We start from the raw sequence: 11,164 nt of genomic DNA, 5'->3' as shown, positions 1-11,164 counted from the left end.
GGGATCTCAGTGGGCCCGTGACTGCAGCAGAGGTAAAGCTACGTGCCTTCCTGGAGTCGGCCATAAGAGGAGACACAGCTTCTGTGGGGTCCTGTTAGGCCCTCCATTCTTGGAACTCAGACACCATCATGTGGGGAAGCCCATATTAAGAGATCCATGTGGAGAGGAACCAAGGCTCAATCTCTTTCTCCAGGAAGCCCTCCTGACTTCTTTCACCCTGCTTTGTCATACCCTCGGCCTCGCCTTACCCCAGCATCTTTACTGCCAGACAGCAAACCCACTGAGGCCTCAGGCTGGGCGGTGTTTCTTCCTCATGTCTGCAGCCTACTGCAAGGTGCGTAGGACACAGGGGATCTGTGTCCTAAATGCTTATGAAGGAAGAGTGAGGGACAGCTAGAGCCCAGGAGCCTTGGCTCGCCACTGTCCTCAGCTGCACTAAATAAACTGGCCTAGCATCTTGGGTCTGGCACCTGGAAGAAGGAGGGCAGTGGGTGGAGCCTGGAAACCCAGGTTCTGGTTCCGGCTTTTTCAGTAACCTGGAGAAACTAATAATGACTCTCACTAAGAAGAACTTTCTACACATCAGCTGCTGTTTTAGAAAGCCCTCTTCCTCAACTTCATGATCACTGATAGGGAAGGACGGTTACTAGTCTCTACATACAGAAGAGCTGCTGAGCTATAGACTGTGCGGGGATCAGAGAACACCTAACCACCTTCCGATCTCGCCTCTGAGCACCGTCCTCCCTCTCAGGATTCAAGCTCCGCCACCAGCCTACGGCAGGCTCAGCTCCATGGGTCCCAACTGTGGTCTTTTGTCAGCTTCCCAATGTGCCCATTCAGATGTTCATTCGAAGCCAAGTGTTTGAATGCAGGGCGCCTTTCCCCATGCACCCTATGTCACACATGGTCCCGTGGTCCCCTGCCAGCCCACAGGAGCTGGGTTTACCTGGCATGCTGCTGAGTGCTGTAGCTTCCTCCATGTCTTGAGGAAAGACCTCCTGAGTCGAGTCTAGGATGGAAAACCTGAAGCTGGAAAGAGCTTTATATCTGCAGCGTCCTCCCCCAAGCCTGCAGCACCCTCCACACCTGCCTCCTTCCCACCCCCCGGGAGTATGCTGAGCTCTTCTCCTCCCCTCTGCCTTCTACAGCCATGGAGGAAAGGAGAAGATGGACGGGAATATTGCTGCGCTGTGCAGAGGAGGTGCTGAGCTCGGTGCGGGTTGGAACTCAGTGTCAACTTGTCTAAAGATGAGAAAAATGCAGAAGGGAAGGCTGCACACGCCCATTCAGAAAGTCTAGTACCCTCAAGGCTGCCACTTGTTGGAGGCGTTCTGTAAGTTGGGTGCTGTGCTAAGCTTCTTCCATGCCTGCGCCTGAGCACAGCCACAGAGAGACACACAGGGAGAGGCCAGATGAAGGCAGAGAGGGGAGGGATGCAGCTACAAGCCAAGGAAAGCCAAGGACCCCGGGCAGACACCAGCAGCTGGGAGAGAGGCATGGACACATTCTACCTCTGAGCGAGCCTCCAGAAAGAACCAGCTCCACCTACACCTTCACTTTGGACTTCTGACCTCCAGAACTAACTATAAGAATAAGTTTTTGTTGTTTAAGCCCCCACCTTGGTACTTTGTTATGGCAGACCTGGGAGACTCATTCAGCAGGTGACCCCAGGAAACCTCACAGTTAGTAAAAGGCAGAGGCAGGAGTCAAACCCAATCTGCCTATCTGGAGCCCAGGTGCCTGGCTGACTCATGACATTGTCTGCTGCTCCCATCCATCCCCAGGTTCACTCACTCAGTCATCACGCTCTCCCTGGTTTACCTGCATAAAGCATCCTGAAATGGACCGCTCTCTTTCCTTCTCCTGATTTTATTCCCTCGAAGCTTGTTTGGCCAACATCTGTGAGTGGACTTCATTGCTCAGGACAGCTCCCGGCCTCCGACCGCCATCCTGCCCTAACCCCACTTCTGCATGTCACTGCTCTGTGGCGTTGGGGCTGGACCACTCCATCTGGCTCCCAGGGCTCCCTCACCTGGCCCTATCCCATGGCCTCATCCACCTTGCCACTTAGCTATGTCGGCTCTGCTAATGAGTGCTCAGCCTGTGCACCCCACCTGTTCAACCCTCAGACAGCTGGTGCAGGCCAGCATGGTTTGCGTCGCTCAAACGTGCCAGGCACACACTCACCCCAGAGCCTTTGCCCTAGCTGCCATGTGCCTGGACTGCCTTCCCCAAGATGTCTTTTTGTGTTTGCTGCCTCACTTGCTCCAGGTCTTTTCCATTCAGGATCACAGCAGGAGATGAGATTCACTCCCGGTATCTGAACGGAAAAGATGGAACGGTAAGGGATGGTGGCACCCTCAGGAACAGCTGCAGGGAGGTGTCCACTCCTGAGCTGTGGGGCGAAGTGGAAGAGAGAGTGCTCCTGAGAACTGGAACCACAGTCTCTCATCGTGGGGGACACACCCATCTGCAGAGACACATTGCTGAGGCAGGGAAGAAATATATGGTTTTCCTCCCTGTTCCGCCTCCAGTGCCTTCCTGCTGTCTCCCAGAAGTTGAACCCAACAGGAAGCCAGGAGGCAGGGGGCTTGGGTGGGTCAGCCCGCCATCCATTCTCAGAGCACTGGGCTGGGGGCACAGGATTAAACACCAAGGCCTTTGCTGTCACTGACCACCCTATTTAGAATTAAACCACCTCTCTGGCTCTTTCCATTTCCCTTCCTTTCCTGGCCTAGAATTAAGGCAAAGATCCCACATCTTCCCCTGTGTTCAACTTTGAAAAATTTTAAAGCCACACTTGAAAGACTAGAACAATGGACACTTACGCCTTTATGCAAATTAACAAATTTTACGCATTTTCATAGGCAGGGATTTTTTTTGTTTGTTTTTTTGTTTTTTGTTTTTTGTTTTTTGGCAGGGATTTTTTAAAGTAAATTTTTATGGAAGTATAACCTGCAGACAGAAAACTTAACAAGCCATCAGCATGAGGCAGAAACTTTTGAACCTCTTGTTTGCAGCTGTGTGCCCGATGCTGGGAATGATGCCCGGCACCAGGCAGACACTCATTACTATTCGTTAAACAGAGAGTTTGAATCTTACAATGATGTGGGTGATCATGAGATAAGCACTGGCCTTGCATGCTACCATCTAGGCTTCAAGAGGGCAGGGACCCCTCCTGCTTTGTTCCCGGTTGCTTAGCCTGGCCTGGTTGTGTAATTCTCACATCAACTCCATGAGGTTGCTGTTACTACTTCCTCCATTTCTCAGATAGTGAAACCAAATCTCAGAGAACTCAGGACATTTCCCCAAAGCTAAGAAGCGGCAGAGTGCTGCGGAGCTCAGACAGGTGGGAGCCCTCAGGCCATGCTGAGCCCAGTGGCTGAGGAGGAAGGGGTGGAGGCTCCCTGTTGGCCAACCTCGGCTCTGCCACTTACCAGTGTGGGACCTCGAGCAGGTGACGTCACTGGAACATCATATTCAAGGCACCAGTGGTCTGTCCTTTACACCTGCCGTTCTCGCCTGCCATCCTCACCCCTTGCTGACAGCTACCTTCTCATCTCAGCTGACTGAGCTCAGCTCTGCTCATGGAGCCGATATGAGTAGAAGGATATGAGTGTTTATTCTTCCTGGTACCGAAGGATGAAAATTTTCATGTTTGTGCACATCTCTGTTGGATGTTCACAGTAGAAAAACTAGAAAAATTGGAGAAGCGAGAAGCTAAATGATTGTGGGTAATTCCCACCATTCAGAGATAACTATTTTGAATATTTAAATGTCCTTCATTCCTGCCTTTACTATGTTTTTAAAACATGTTTTGCTGCATTTGCTTAGCATTTGTTTTCCTTAGAGCTTTACATATATTATTTCATTTTTATCTTTACACAAGTCTTCCAGGTTTGCATTATTATCGTCTCCACTTTATTGAACCAGGTGAGAGAGCTTGTTCAAAGTCACACAGATAAGTGACAGAAATGTGGTGTGAACTCAGCTAGTTTAACTGCAGAATCTGTGTTCTACCCGTAGAGACACACAACTCTCTCTTGCACACACACACTCATGCACACATAAAAATAAAGAGATGAACTGAAAGCAGCTTTGATAGTAGTTCATGTAACAACAGAACGGGAACATATATCCATTTCACGAGACAGAATTCCCCTGCGGTTTTGGTCCCTGCCTCTTTTCTCAATTCCTTAGGGCTGGATAGCTAGACAAACATCACCGCAGCGAACATCTTAGAGTTAAATCTCTTTGCACACACCCTTAATTATTTCCTTTCTGTAAATCCCTGACAGTGGGGAATTCAAGTCACTGTTTATTCATACTTGCAGTTTGGGTAGATATTGTTAAATCACCTTCCAGAAAAGCTGAACCAATTTACACATTCAAGAATTGTATCTGAGCAGAGTCAAGAGGTTTTCAGAAATCTTTGTTAACTAGGGTTGTGGTATCCAAGAGGCTTTTTTGGTCACTAAGGCCATGATGATGTTCCAAGGTGGACCATTTCAATTACCTAGGAAGCCAGGCCAGCCATCTGTGGTGTTGGAAAGGAAGGAAGGAGAGGGGAAGTGGGGCGAGGGAGCTAAATCCTGCACTGACTCCTGGAAAAAGGCCCTTCCCTGGGATTAATGTGTGGCTCACTTTGTCTTTCAAATCATTCCTGCATGAGGCTGGCCTTTAGAAGGCCACAGATGCTCATCGATGATACCTGTGTCAATTTTCATTCAAAATCAGGAAAGGAATGAATGAGGTCCAGAGATTCCCCAATGGGAGCAGCCTAAATATCAGCTGCAGGTGAAGATGACTTCAATGACGGGCGACTCTTTACCTTATTATCTAGAACCTTCCCTGCAATCTCTCTGAATTCCTCATTTTACTGATAATTTTATACAGGGATTGTCTGAAAGCCCAAATCTGTGTTCTGTCTGGGGCTACCACCCAAAAAAACCATAAGAAAATGAAGGTTTATATTCCAATGACTTTGGCAGTGGGTGCTGCAGCCCTTGCCTGAGGGGCTGTCACTGCAGAATTAGCTCCCCCCTCCAATGGCTGTGGGATAGTCAGCCCTGCTGGGAGAACACGCCTATCTGCAGTTTCCTTCCAAGAAAAAGTGATATCAGAGGAGGCATTTCCTCGAGGCTGTCTCATGTTGGGGAGAACTATGAAATGGTTATTAATGTTTGAGATTTCATAAAATTTTTTTTCAAATTATAAAGGAGGTTCTGAAAGGCGATGTCTGTTTCCCATAATTGGCAAGTGTTCCCCAGGCGGCCATTCAGCCACCTTGAAAATAATGTTTTCACGACCCTTGACCCCTCTTTCGCTGACGAGTGTCTCTCCTACAAGTTGCTCCCAGGATGAAAACAATAAAAGCAAATATATAACAGCAAAGGCCCGAGGTTAATGTCTTTAACAAGATAATGTTACTTAAGGGAACTGTAAAGCAAATCATTCCAAAATTCCATTTATTTGCTGCAGCTCCAACTGTATTTTGAAACCATATGTATGTGCTGCCTGTGTGTCTGGCATGAACGGGCTCCATTTGTGTGTTACTTATTTTGATCATGTGTCAAACTGTTACTTTAATACCCTAATTATTCAAAATCCCTGAAAGATATGCGGAAGGACTGGAAGACCCTTGCATGCCAAGCCTGCTCCTGCCTGCTTGTGTTTTCTGGACCCGCCAAACGTCCGCCGATTGGGTTGGAAGGATGCTGCTGCCAGGACAGCTGTCCACTGTGCGAATGTGACACGTGACATGTCCACCCATGAAGCTCGTGTCTCCTTGACAGGAAAGCCGAAGAATAACAACTGAACAATTCAGCTCAGCCAACAGATGTTTTGATAACTTGACACCAAGCTCTGGTCCTTCAGAAATGGGAAGGTTGATGGGAATTTTGACGTTAGATCTGGGCGTGGCAGCAGGTAAGCACAGGCTCACAGCCCTCAGGTGTGGGGATATGATTATCATGGATGGAAAGTCCCTGTAACTGTATGCAGTTTTCACTCAAGCCATGGTTATCAGAACAGAATCGCCATTGCTGAGCATAAAAATATGGGGGCGAAGGAGAGTGATTTAAAAACATTGTGCTGTGAACGAGAGCGCGTCCTGAGGGTTTCCTCGTGTCTGCATCGTCGTGAGTCAGATACGGGGCAAACCAAGAGAGAGTGCTTCCCTACTGCTGGGCAGTGCAAGTTCAAACCACAGCCACACAATGCTGCACACGCGCCATGCGTGGCTAAACTTTAGAATACTGTCAAGGGCAGCAAGTGTTGGCGATTTGTAGGGAATGGAGGGCAGTTCCAGTGCAGGGTGACTAGTGCCACTAAGGAGGTGGCATTCGGGCTGGGAAAGACAAAGAAGACACCTGTGCCAGAACTGGGAGTGGTGGGGCGTCCCAAAGGAGCTTAATTAGAGTGAGATTTGAAGGTGTCAGCCAAACGCAAATGAGGGAGAGAATCCTCCAGGGTGGGGACTGCCGCAGCCAGAGAGCTTGACTCCATCCGCATGGTTCAGGGATCTTTTGGAAACCCAGGTCCAAACTCATTCACATATGCTGTTGGCTACCTGGCCAACATTCAGCCCCACACCCTGTTTTCCATACCTGCAGCTGCCATCTAGGCTGCAAAGGCTGATTCCTTCTCCCAACCTCCTTTGTAGCTACAAGGGCAGAAGAAGGCCTCCGAAGCGAGGAGCGAAGAGAACCAGGTCTGAGTTGGGTGGGGACCAGACACCACAGCTGCAGGTGAACGCAGAGGCACGGGCATCCATAGTGTCTTCTACAACCTCAGAGTGCAGGTCTGAATCATCAGGTAGATAATCAAGGCCAGAAAAAGAGAGCAGAGGTCCAATGCCAAAGGGTCGTCTATGGATGTTAGGGTCACAGGCAAGTTCAACTTTCCTCCTTAGGCTCATGGGAATTTTCCCAATTTTTTCACAGAAATACACATTGCTTCTGTCATTGGGATTTTTTTTTTTTTTTTAAGTCAGAGAAGCTGCGTTCTGGTGCCCATAAGCCCCATTTCTCTTTCTGGAACCTTCCAGGAGAATTGCACACCTGTCTTGTTTTGTCTGTCCCCATTTGTGGACCACCAACCAACTGCTCAGTCTGAGATTCTGGTTTCTCATCGTTAAGGCGAGATCATATTGTAAGATCCTTTTTGAATTTTAAATTTAGTTGTCAACAAGCCTCAAAATTAAAAAAATGTATACATATATATATATATAATTTTTTTTTCTTTTTTTTTCAAGGCACTGAAGATTTCTGAACAACAAAAAGATTAATACCAGAGTGTATAAAAACCTCCAAAACTCCCCCGCAAACCTGAAGCCCTCTGAGACCCAGCAGAGTATTTTTAGAGCATTTCCAAGCATTTTTCAGTGAATCTTGGTTTTATCCTGCCCCCTTTCACCAAGTACCTGAGGTGTAGAAATGAATTTATAACAGGAAGCCTTTGATTTTAGAGCCTTTATGTTTTTGAAGTCTTCCAAAGCAAGGCTGTAAAACAACTGACTTGTTTTAAAGGAATGTCACATTCTCCATGAGGGGGCTGGCACCCTGTTTTCCTTACTGCGGGAGGGGCCATCCCTGTGCTGAGAGTGAGGAAGCACGCGTCCTATGGAGGAAGCAGTGTCTGGGGTGAGGGCCCTGCAAGGCGAGCATCCATCTCTGTTCCCCAACTCCGACCCACCAGGGAGGGGAAGCTCAGAGGGGCTTCAGGGGCCTCCATCCTCCGCCAGCTGGCTGTACTCAAAGCCACCTTGATGGTGATGCCCCTGTGCAGATATGGGGCCGGCATATCTACCTCATTCTTCCATCCCTAAATACCACTGATGCAAATTACTAAAGGCTGATAGACACATGTTAAGTGTATCTGCTTAAACAGCTGCCCAGCATATCTAGCCCAGACTCCTCACCCCCACTTAGTGGGGTGGCCCCCACATCTTCCTGTTGGAGTTCCAATTGCTTAGCTGGCACCCCCAAATGGGATGTCTGCCCTGCCCCCAAATGTGTGGACATAGGGTATTTCATTCAGTCTTCACTGTAACACCATGTGGTCCATATTTATTCCTATTTTATACATGAAGATCCTGAGACCCCGAGAAGTTCAAGGGCACAACTAGGAAGTGTTTACAAGAGTTGCTACAGCAACATCCAAGTCTGTAACCCTAGGGCTGCACAACCTTCCACGTGCATTCCCACGCTTGGTCCCACTTTCTCCCATCTTGGGTCCTCCCAGCTCTGCAGCAGCAGATTCCAGGGCAGCAGGCCCTTGAATATCATTTTGTTAATGTGTTTCATTTTGACAATGATGAAACTGTTACGGACTTTAAGTGAGGACTTAGTGTGGTTGTGACAGAGACGGTATCGACTGCTAAAACTAAAATGTTCTGTGGGAAGAGAAACAGCCTCACAGGGGTTGAATGACATGCTCCAGTCCCCACACAGTAAGTGCTGGATGCTAGGACTCAAATTCCCACCAGAAGAAAATTCAGTTCAGATCAGGTGTCAACAAGCAACACAGGCCAGTGGGCCAGTCCGACCCTACACCTGTTTTTGTAAATAAAGTTCATTTTGGAACATAGCTCATTCATTTATATGTTGCCTAGGGCTGCTTTTGTGCTACACCAGCAGAGCTGAATTCTCAGGACAGTGACCACATGCCCTAAAGTCTATTAAAATATTACTATCTGGCCCTTTATGGGAAAAGTTGGCTGACCATCGACCTAGACAAACAGAGTCAATTTCAGAAGAACAGCTGCCACAGAATCACATGAACAGACCAAGGGTCCCAACTGTGGCAGGACAGTCATTTATAATCTGGGTCAAATGTGTGAAGTAGAATCTACAGTGGCTATTCCAGGTTTTCATATAGGTTCTTGGGACTGGAGGAATTGTTGGGGGACCTGGGAGACAGCTCTTGCCCAGCGGAATCCCAGCTTCTTGCAGAACGTGCATGCTTTCTCCTACGTCCTGGCCTTGGCATGGGCAGTCCCTCTGCTGAGACCACCCCAGCTCACCCTTGTCTGGCTAACAGTTACTCACCACCTTTTGAGTCTCAGCCTAGCCTCCTCTGGAAGCCCTTCCAGTTCCTCATGCAGCTCTGGTGCCTAGTTCCTCCGTTTCCATGGCAGCCAGCACTGAGGAAGAGCCATTCCCCACCCTGCCACACCCTGTTTCTATTTATTGCTCCACCCTCCCTGTGGCTGATTGTATCTTCCTGAGATGCTGCAACAACTCCTCCCATTAACAGGTGGGATCTACATCCTTGTCCCTCAAAACTCAGCAAGTGCCAGTGACTGTTTTGGCCACTAGAGGCTGGCAGATGTGACACTATGTGACTTACAAAGCTAGCTCATAGAAAGCGGGTGGCTTCCCTGTTGCTCACTGGGGCACTTATTCTTGAAGATTTTGGTGGCCATGCTGTGAGGGAGCTCCAACTTGCTCAGGGGGAGGGATCATGTGAGAGGACTTGAGGCTACATGAAGAGGAGAGGCCCGTTGGCAGGCGCAGCCGCACCCCTGCCCCCGCCATCTGCCTGCAGCCGTAGGGGAAAGCCCACACCAGCCACAGAGCCCTTCTAGAGGCCCTGACCACAGGGCCCATGGGAGATACTATTGATTGACTCATGTCCTCCCAAAAAAGGCACTTTGGGGACGTAACCCTAGTGCTTCAGAGTGCGACCTTACTCAGAGGTGGAGTTTGTACAGAAGTAATTAAGGTAAAATGAGGTCATGAGCGTGGGATTCAATGGGACTGGTGTCCCTATAAGAAGAGAAAATTGGGCACAGAGACACAGGGAGAATGACATGTGATGATTAGGCAGGGATGAAGGTGACGCTTCCACAAACCAAGGATCTTGGAGTTGCAGCCTTCCAAACAGCGAGTGCATCCATTTCTGCTGTTTAAGGTACCCAGTCTGTGGTGTTTTCTCATGGCGGCCCCAACAGACAAATACAGGAGATAATAAAATGAGAGTGTTGTTTTCAGCCACTCAGTACTAGCTGCTGGAGTGACCCCCCCTACCCCCCCTCAAAGTCTAATCTTCTCAAAGGCAGGAATCCCTGGTGCATGGTATATACTGAATAAATATCTGTTGTCTGAGCACAAGAGCCAGTGAATGCATGATTAGCTACCATTACCTTCAGAGAACTCCCTGGGCACTCCGCTGTTCCAGGTCCGTCCCCCAGAGAATGAAGATCTGGGTGCACCGAGCAGGGCTACAGACTCAGAGGAGAAGTGACCTCCCATTGCTTGCCTGGGAACCAGAGCGAAAACCCACATGGTGATGCATTTCCTGAGAGAGCCCACGCCTGGAAAAACAGGAAAGTTAGCGCCTATGCATTTTTTATGGGCACCCAACATGAGATTTTGGAGGATGAAGGTCTGAAAGCCGAACAATGCACGTGAGCTGTTAAAAAAATACGAGGGAAGGCCATATGCTTTTGCGTTCAAGTGAGACACACAATTGAATGGATGCTAAAGGCAGCTCGCCTTGATTAAAAGCTAAAAGACAACTCCACCTTGGGTTCTGGAATGTCTTCCACACCATGCAGAGCCCCTGTGGGGCAAACCCTCCCAAATGGAGGAATTTTTAAATTAATTTTTATTTTTTTTCAGAACTACTGTAAGGTGGAAAGTTTATTGAAAAGGTCTCAAGTCAAACATAACATATATTTGGGTACTGGGATTGGCTGTCATGTAAAAGGAACCTTGGCTGAGCTGGATTCTGAGCTCCGGTTCACCAACCTCAGAGCTACGACCTCAACTACTGAGCTGTATGCACAGGTGCTACCGCATTGCCTGGGGCCAAGCTGACGCTGAGCATTTTAGAAGTACAGTGAGTACATGCCTGCTGGTCAATGGGGCTCAGCAAGCTTGCAGGACACCTGGCGGCTGGAGGACCTACTCGTCTAACCCCCCTCTGCCCATCCACTTCACAGTTTTAGTTTTATTTATTCAGTATTTCAAAGTCACATAAACGACCTTATACTACATTAATAGCCCTCTGAACTTATAAATGATTACCGACTCCTAACCATTCTGTTTCTACAAGCCAGACTTTTATTTTCAACTTTTCTGTTTCCTTACATTTGTTGTGGATGCCCTTGGAATTTTTTAGAGGATACACATGCTTTTTCACGTATGCAATTGAGAGT

This window comes from Furipterus horrens, unplaced genomic scaffold (genome assembly GCF_987537825.1).
Source record: "Furipterus horrens unplaced genomic scaffold, mFurHor1.1.pri manual_scaffold_13, whole genome shotgun sequence".
NCBI lineage: Eukaryota > Metazoa > Chordata > Mammalia > Chiroptera > Furipteridae > Furipterus > Furipterus horrens.
Note: the sequence above shows the minus strand (reverse complement) of the source record.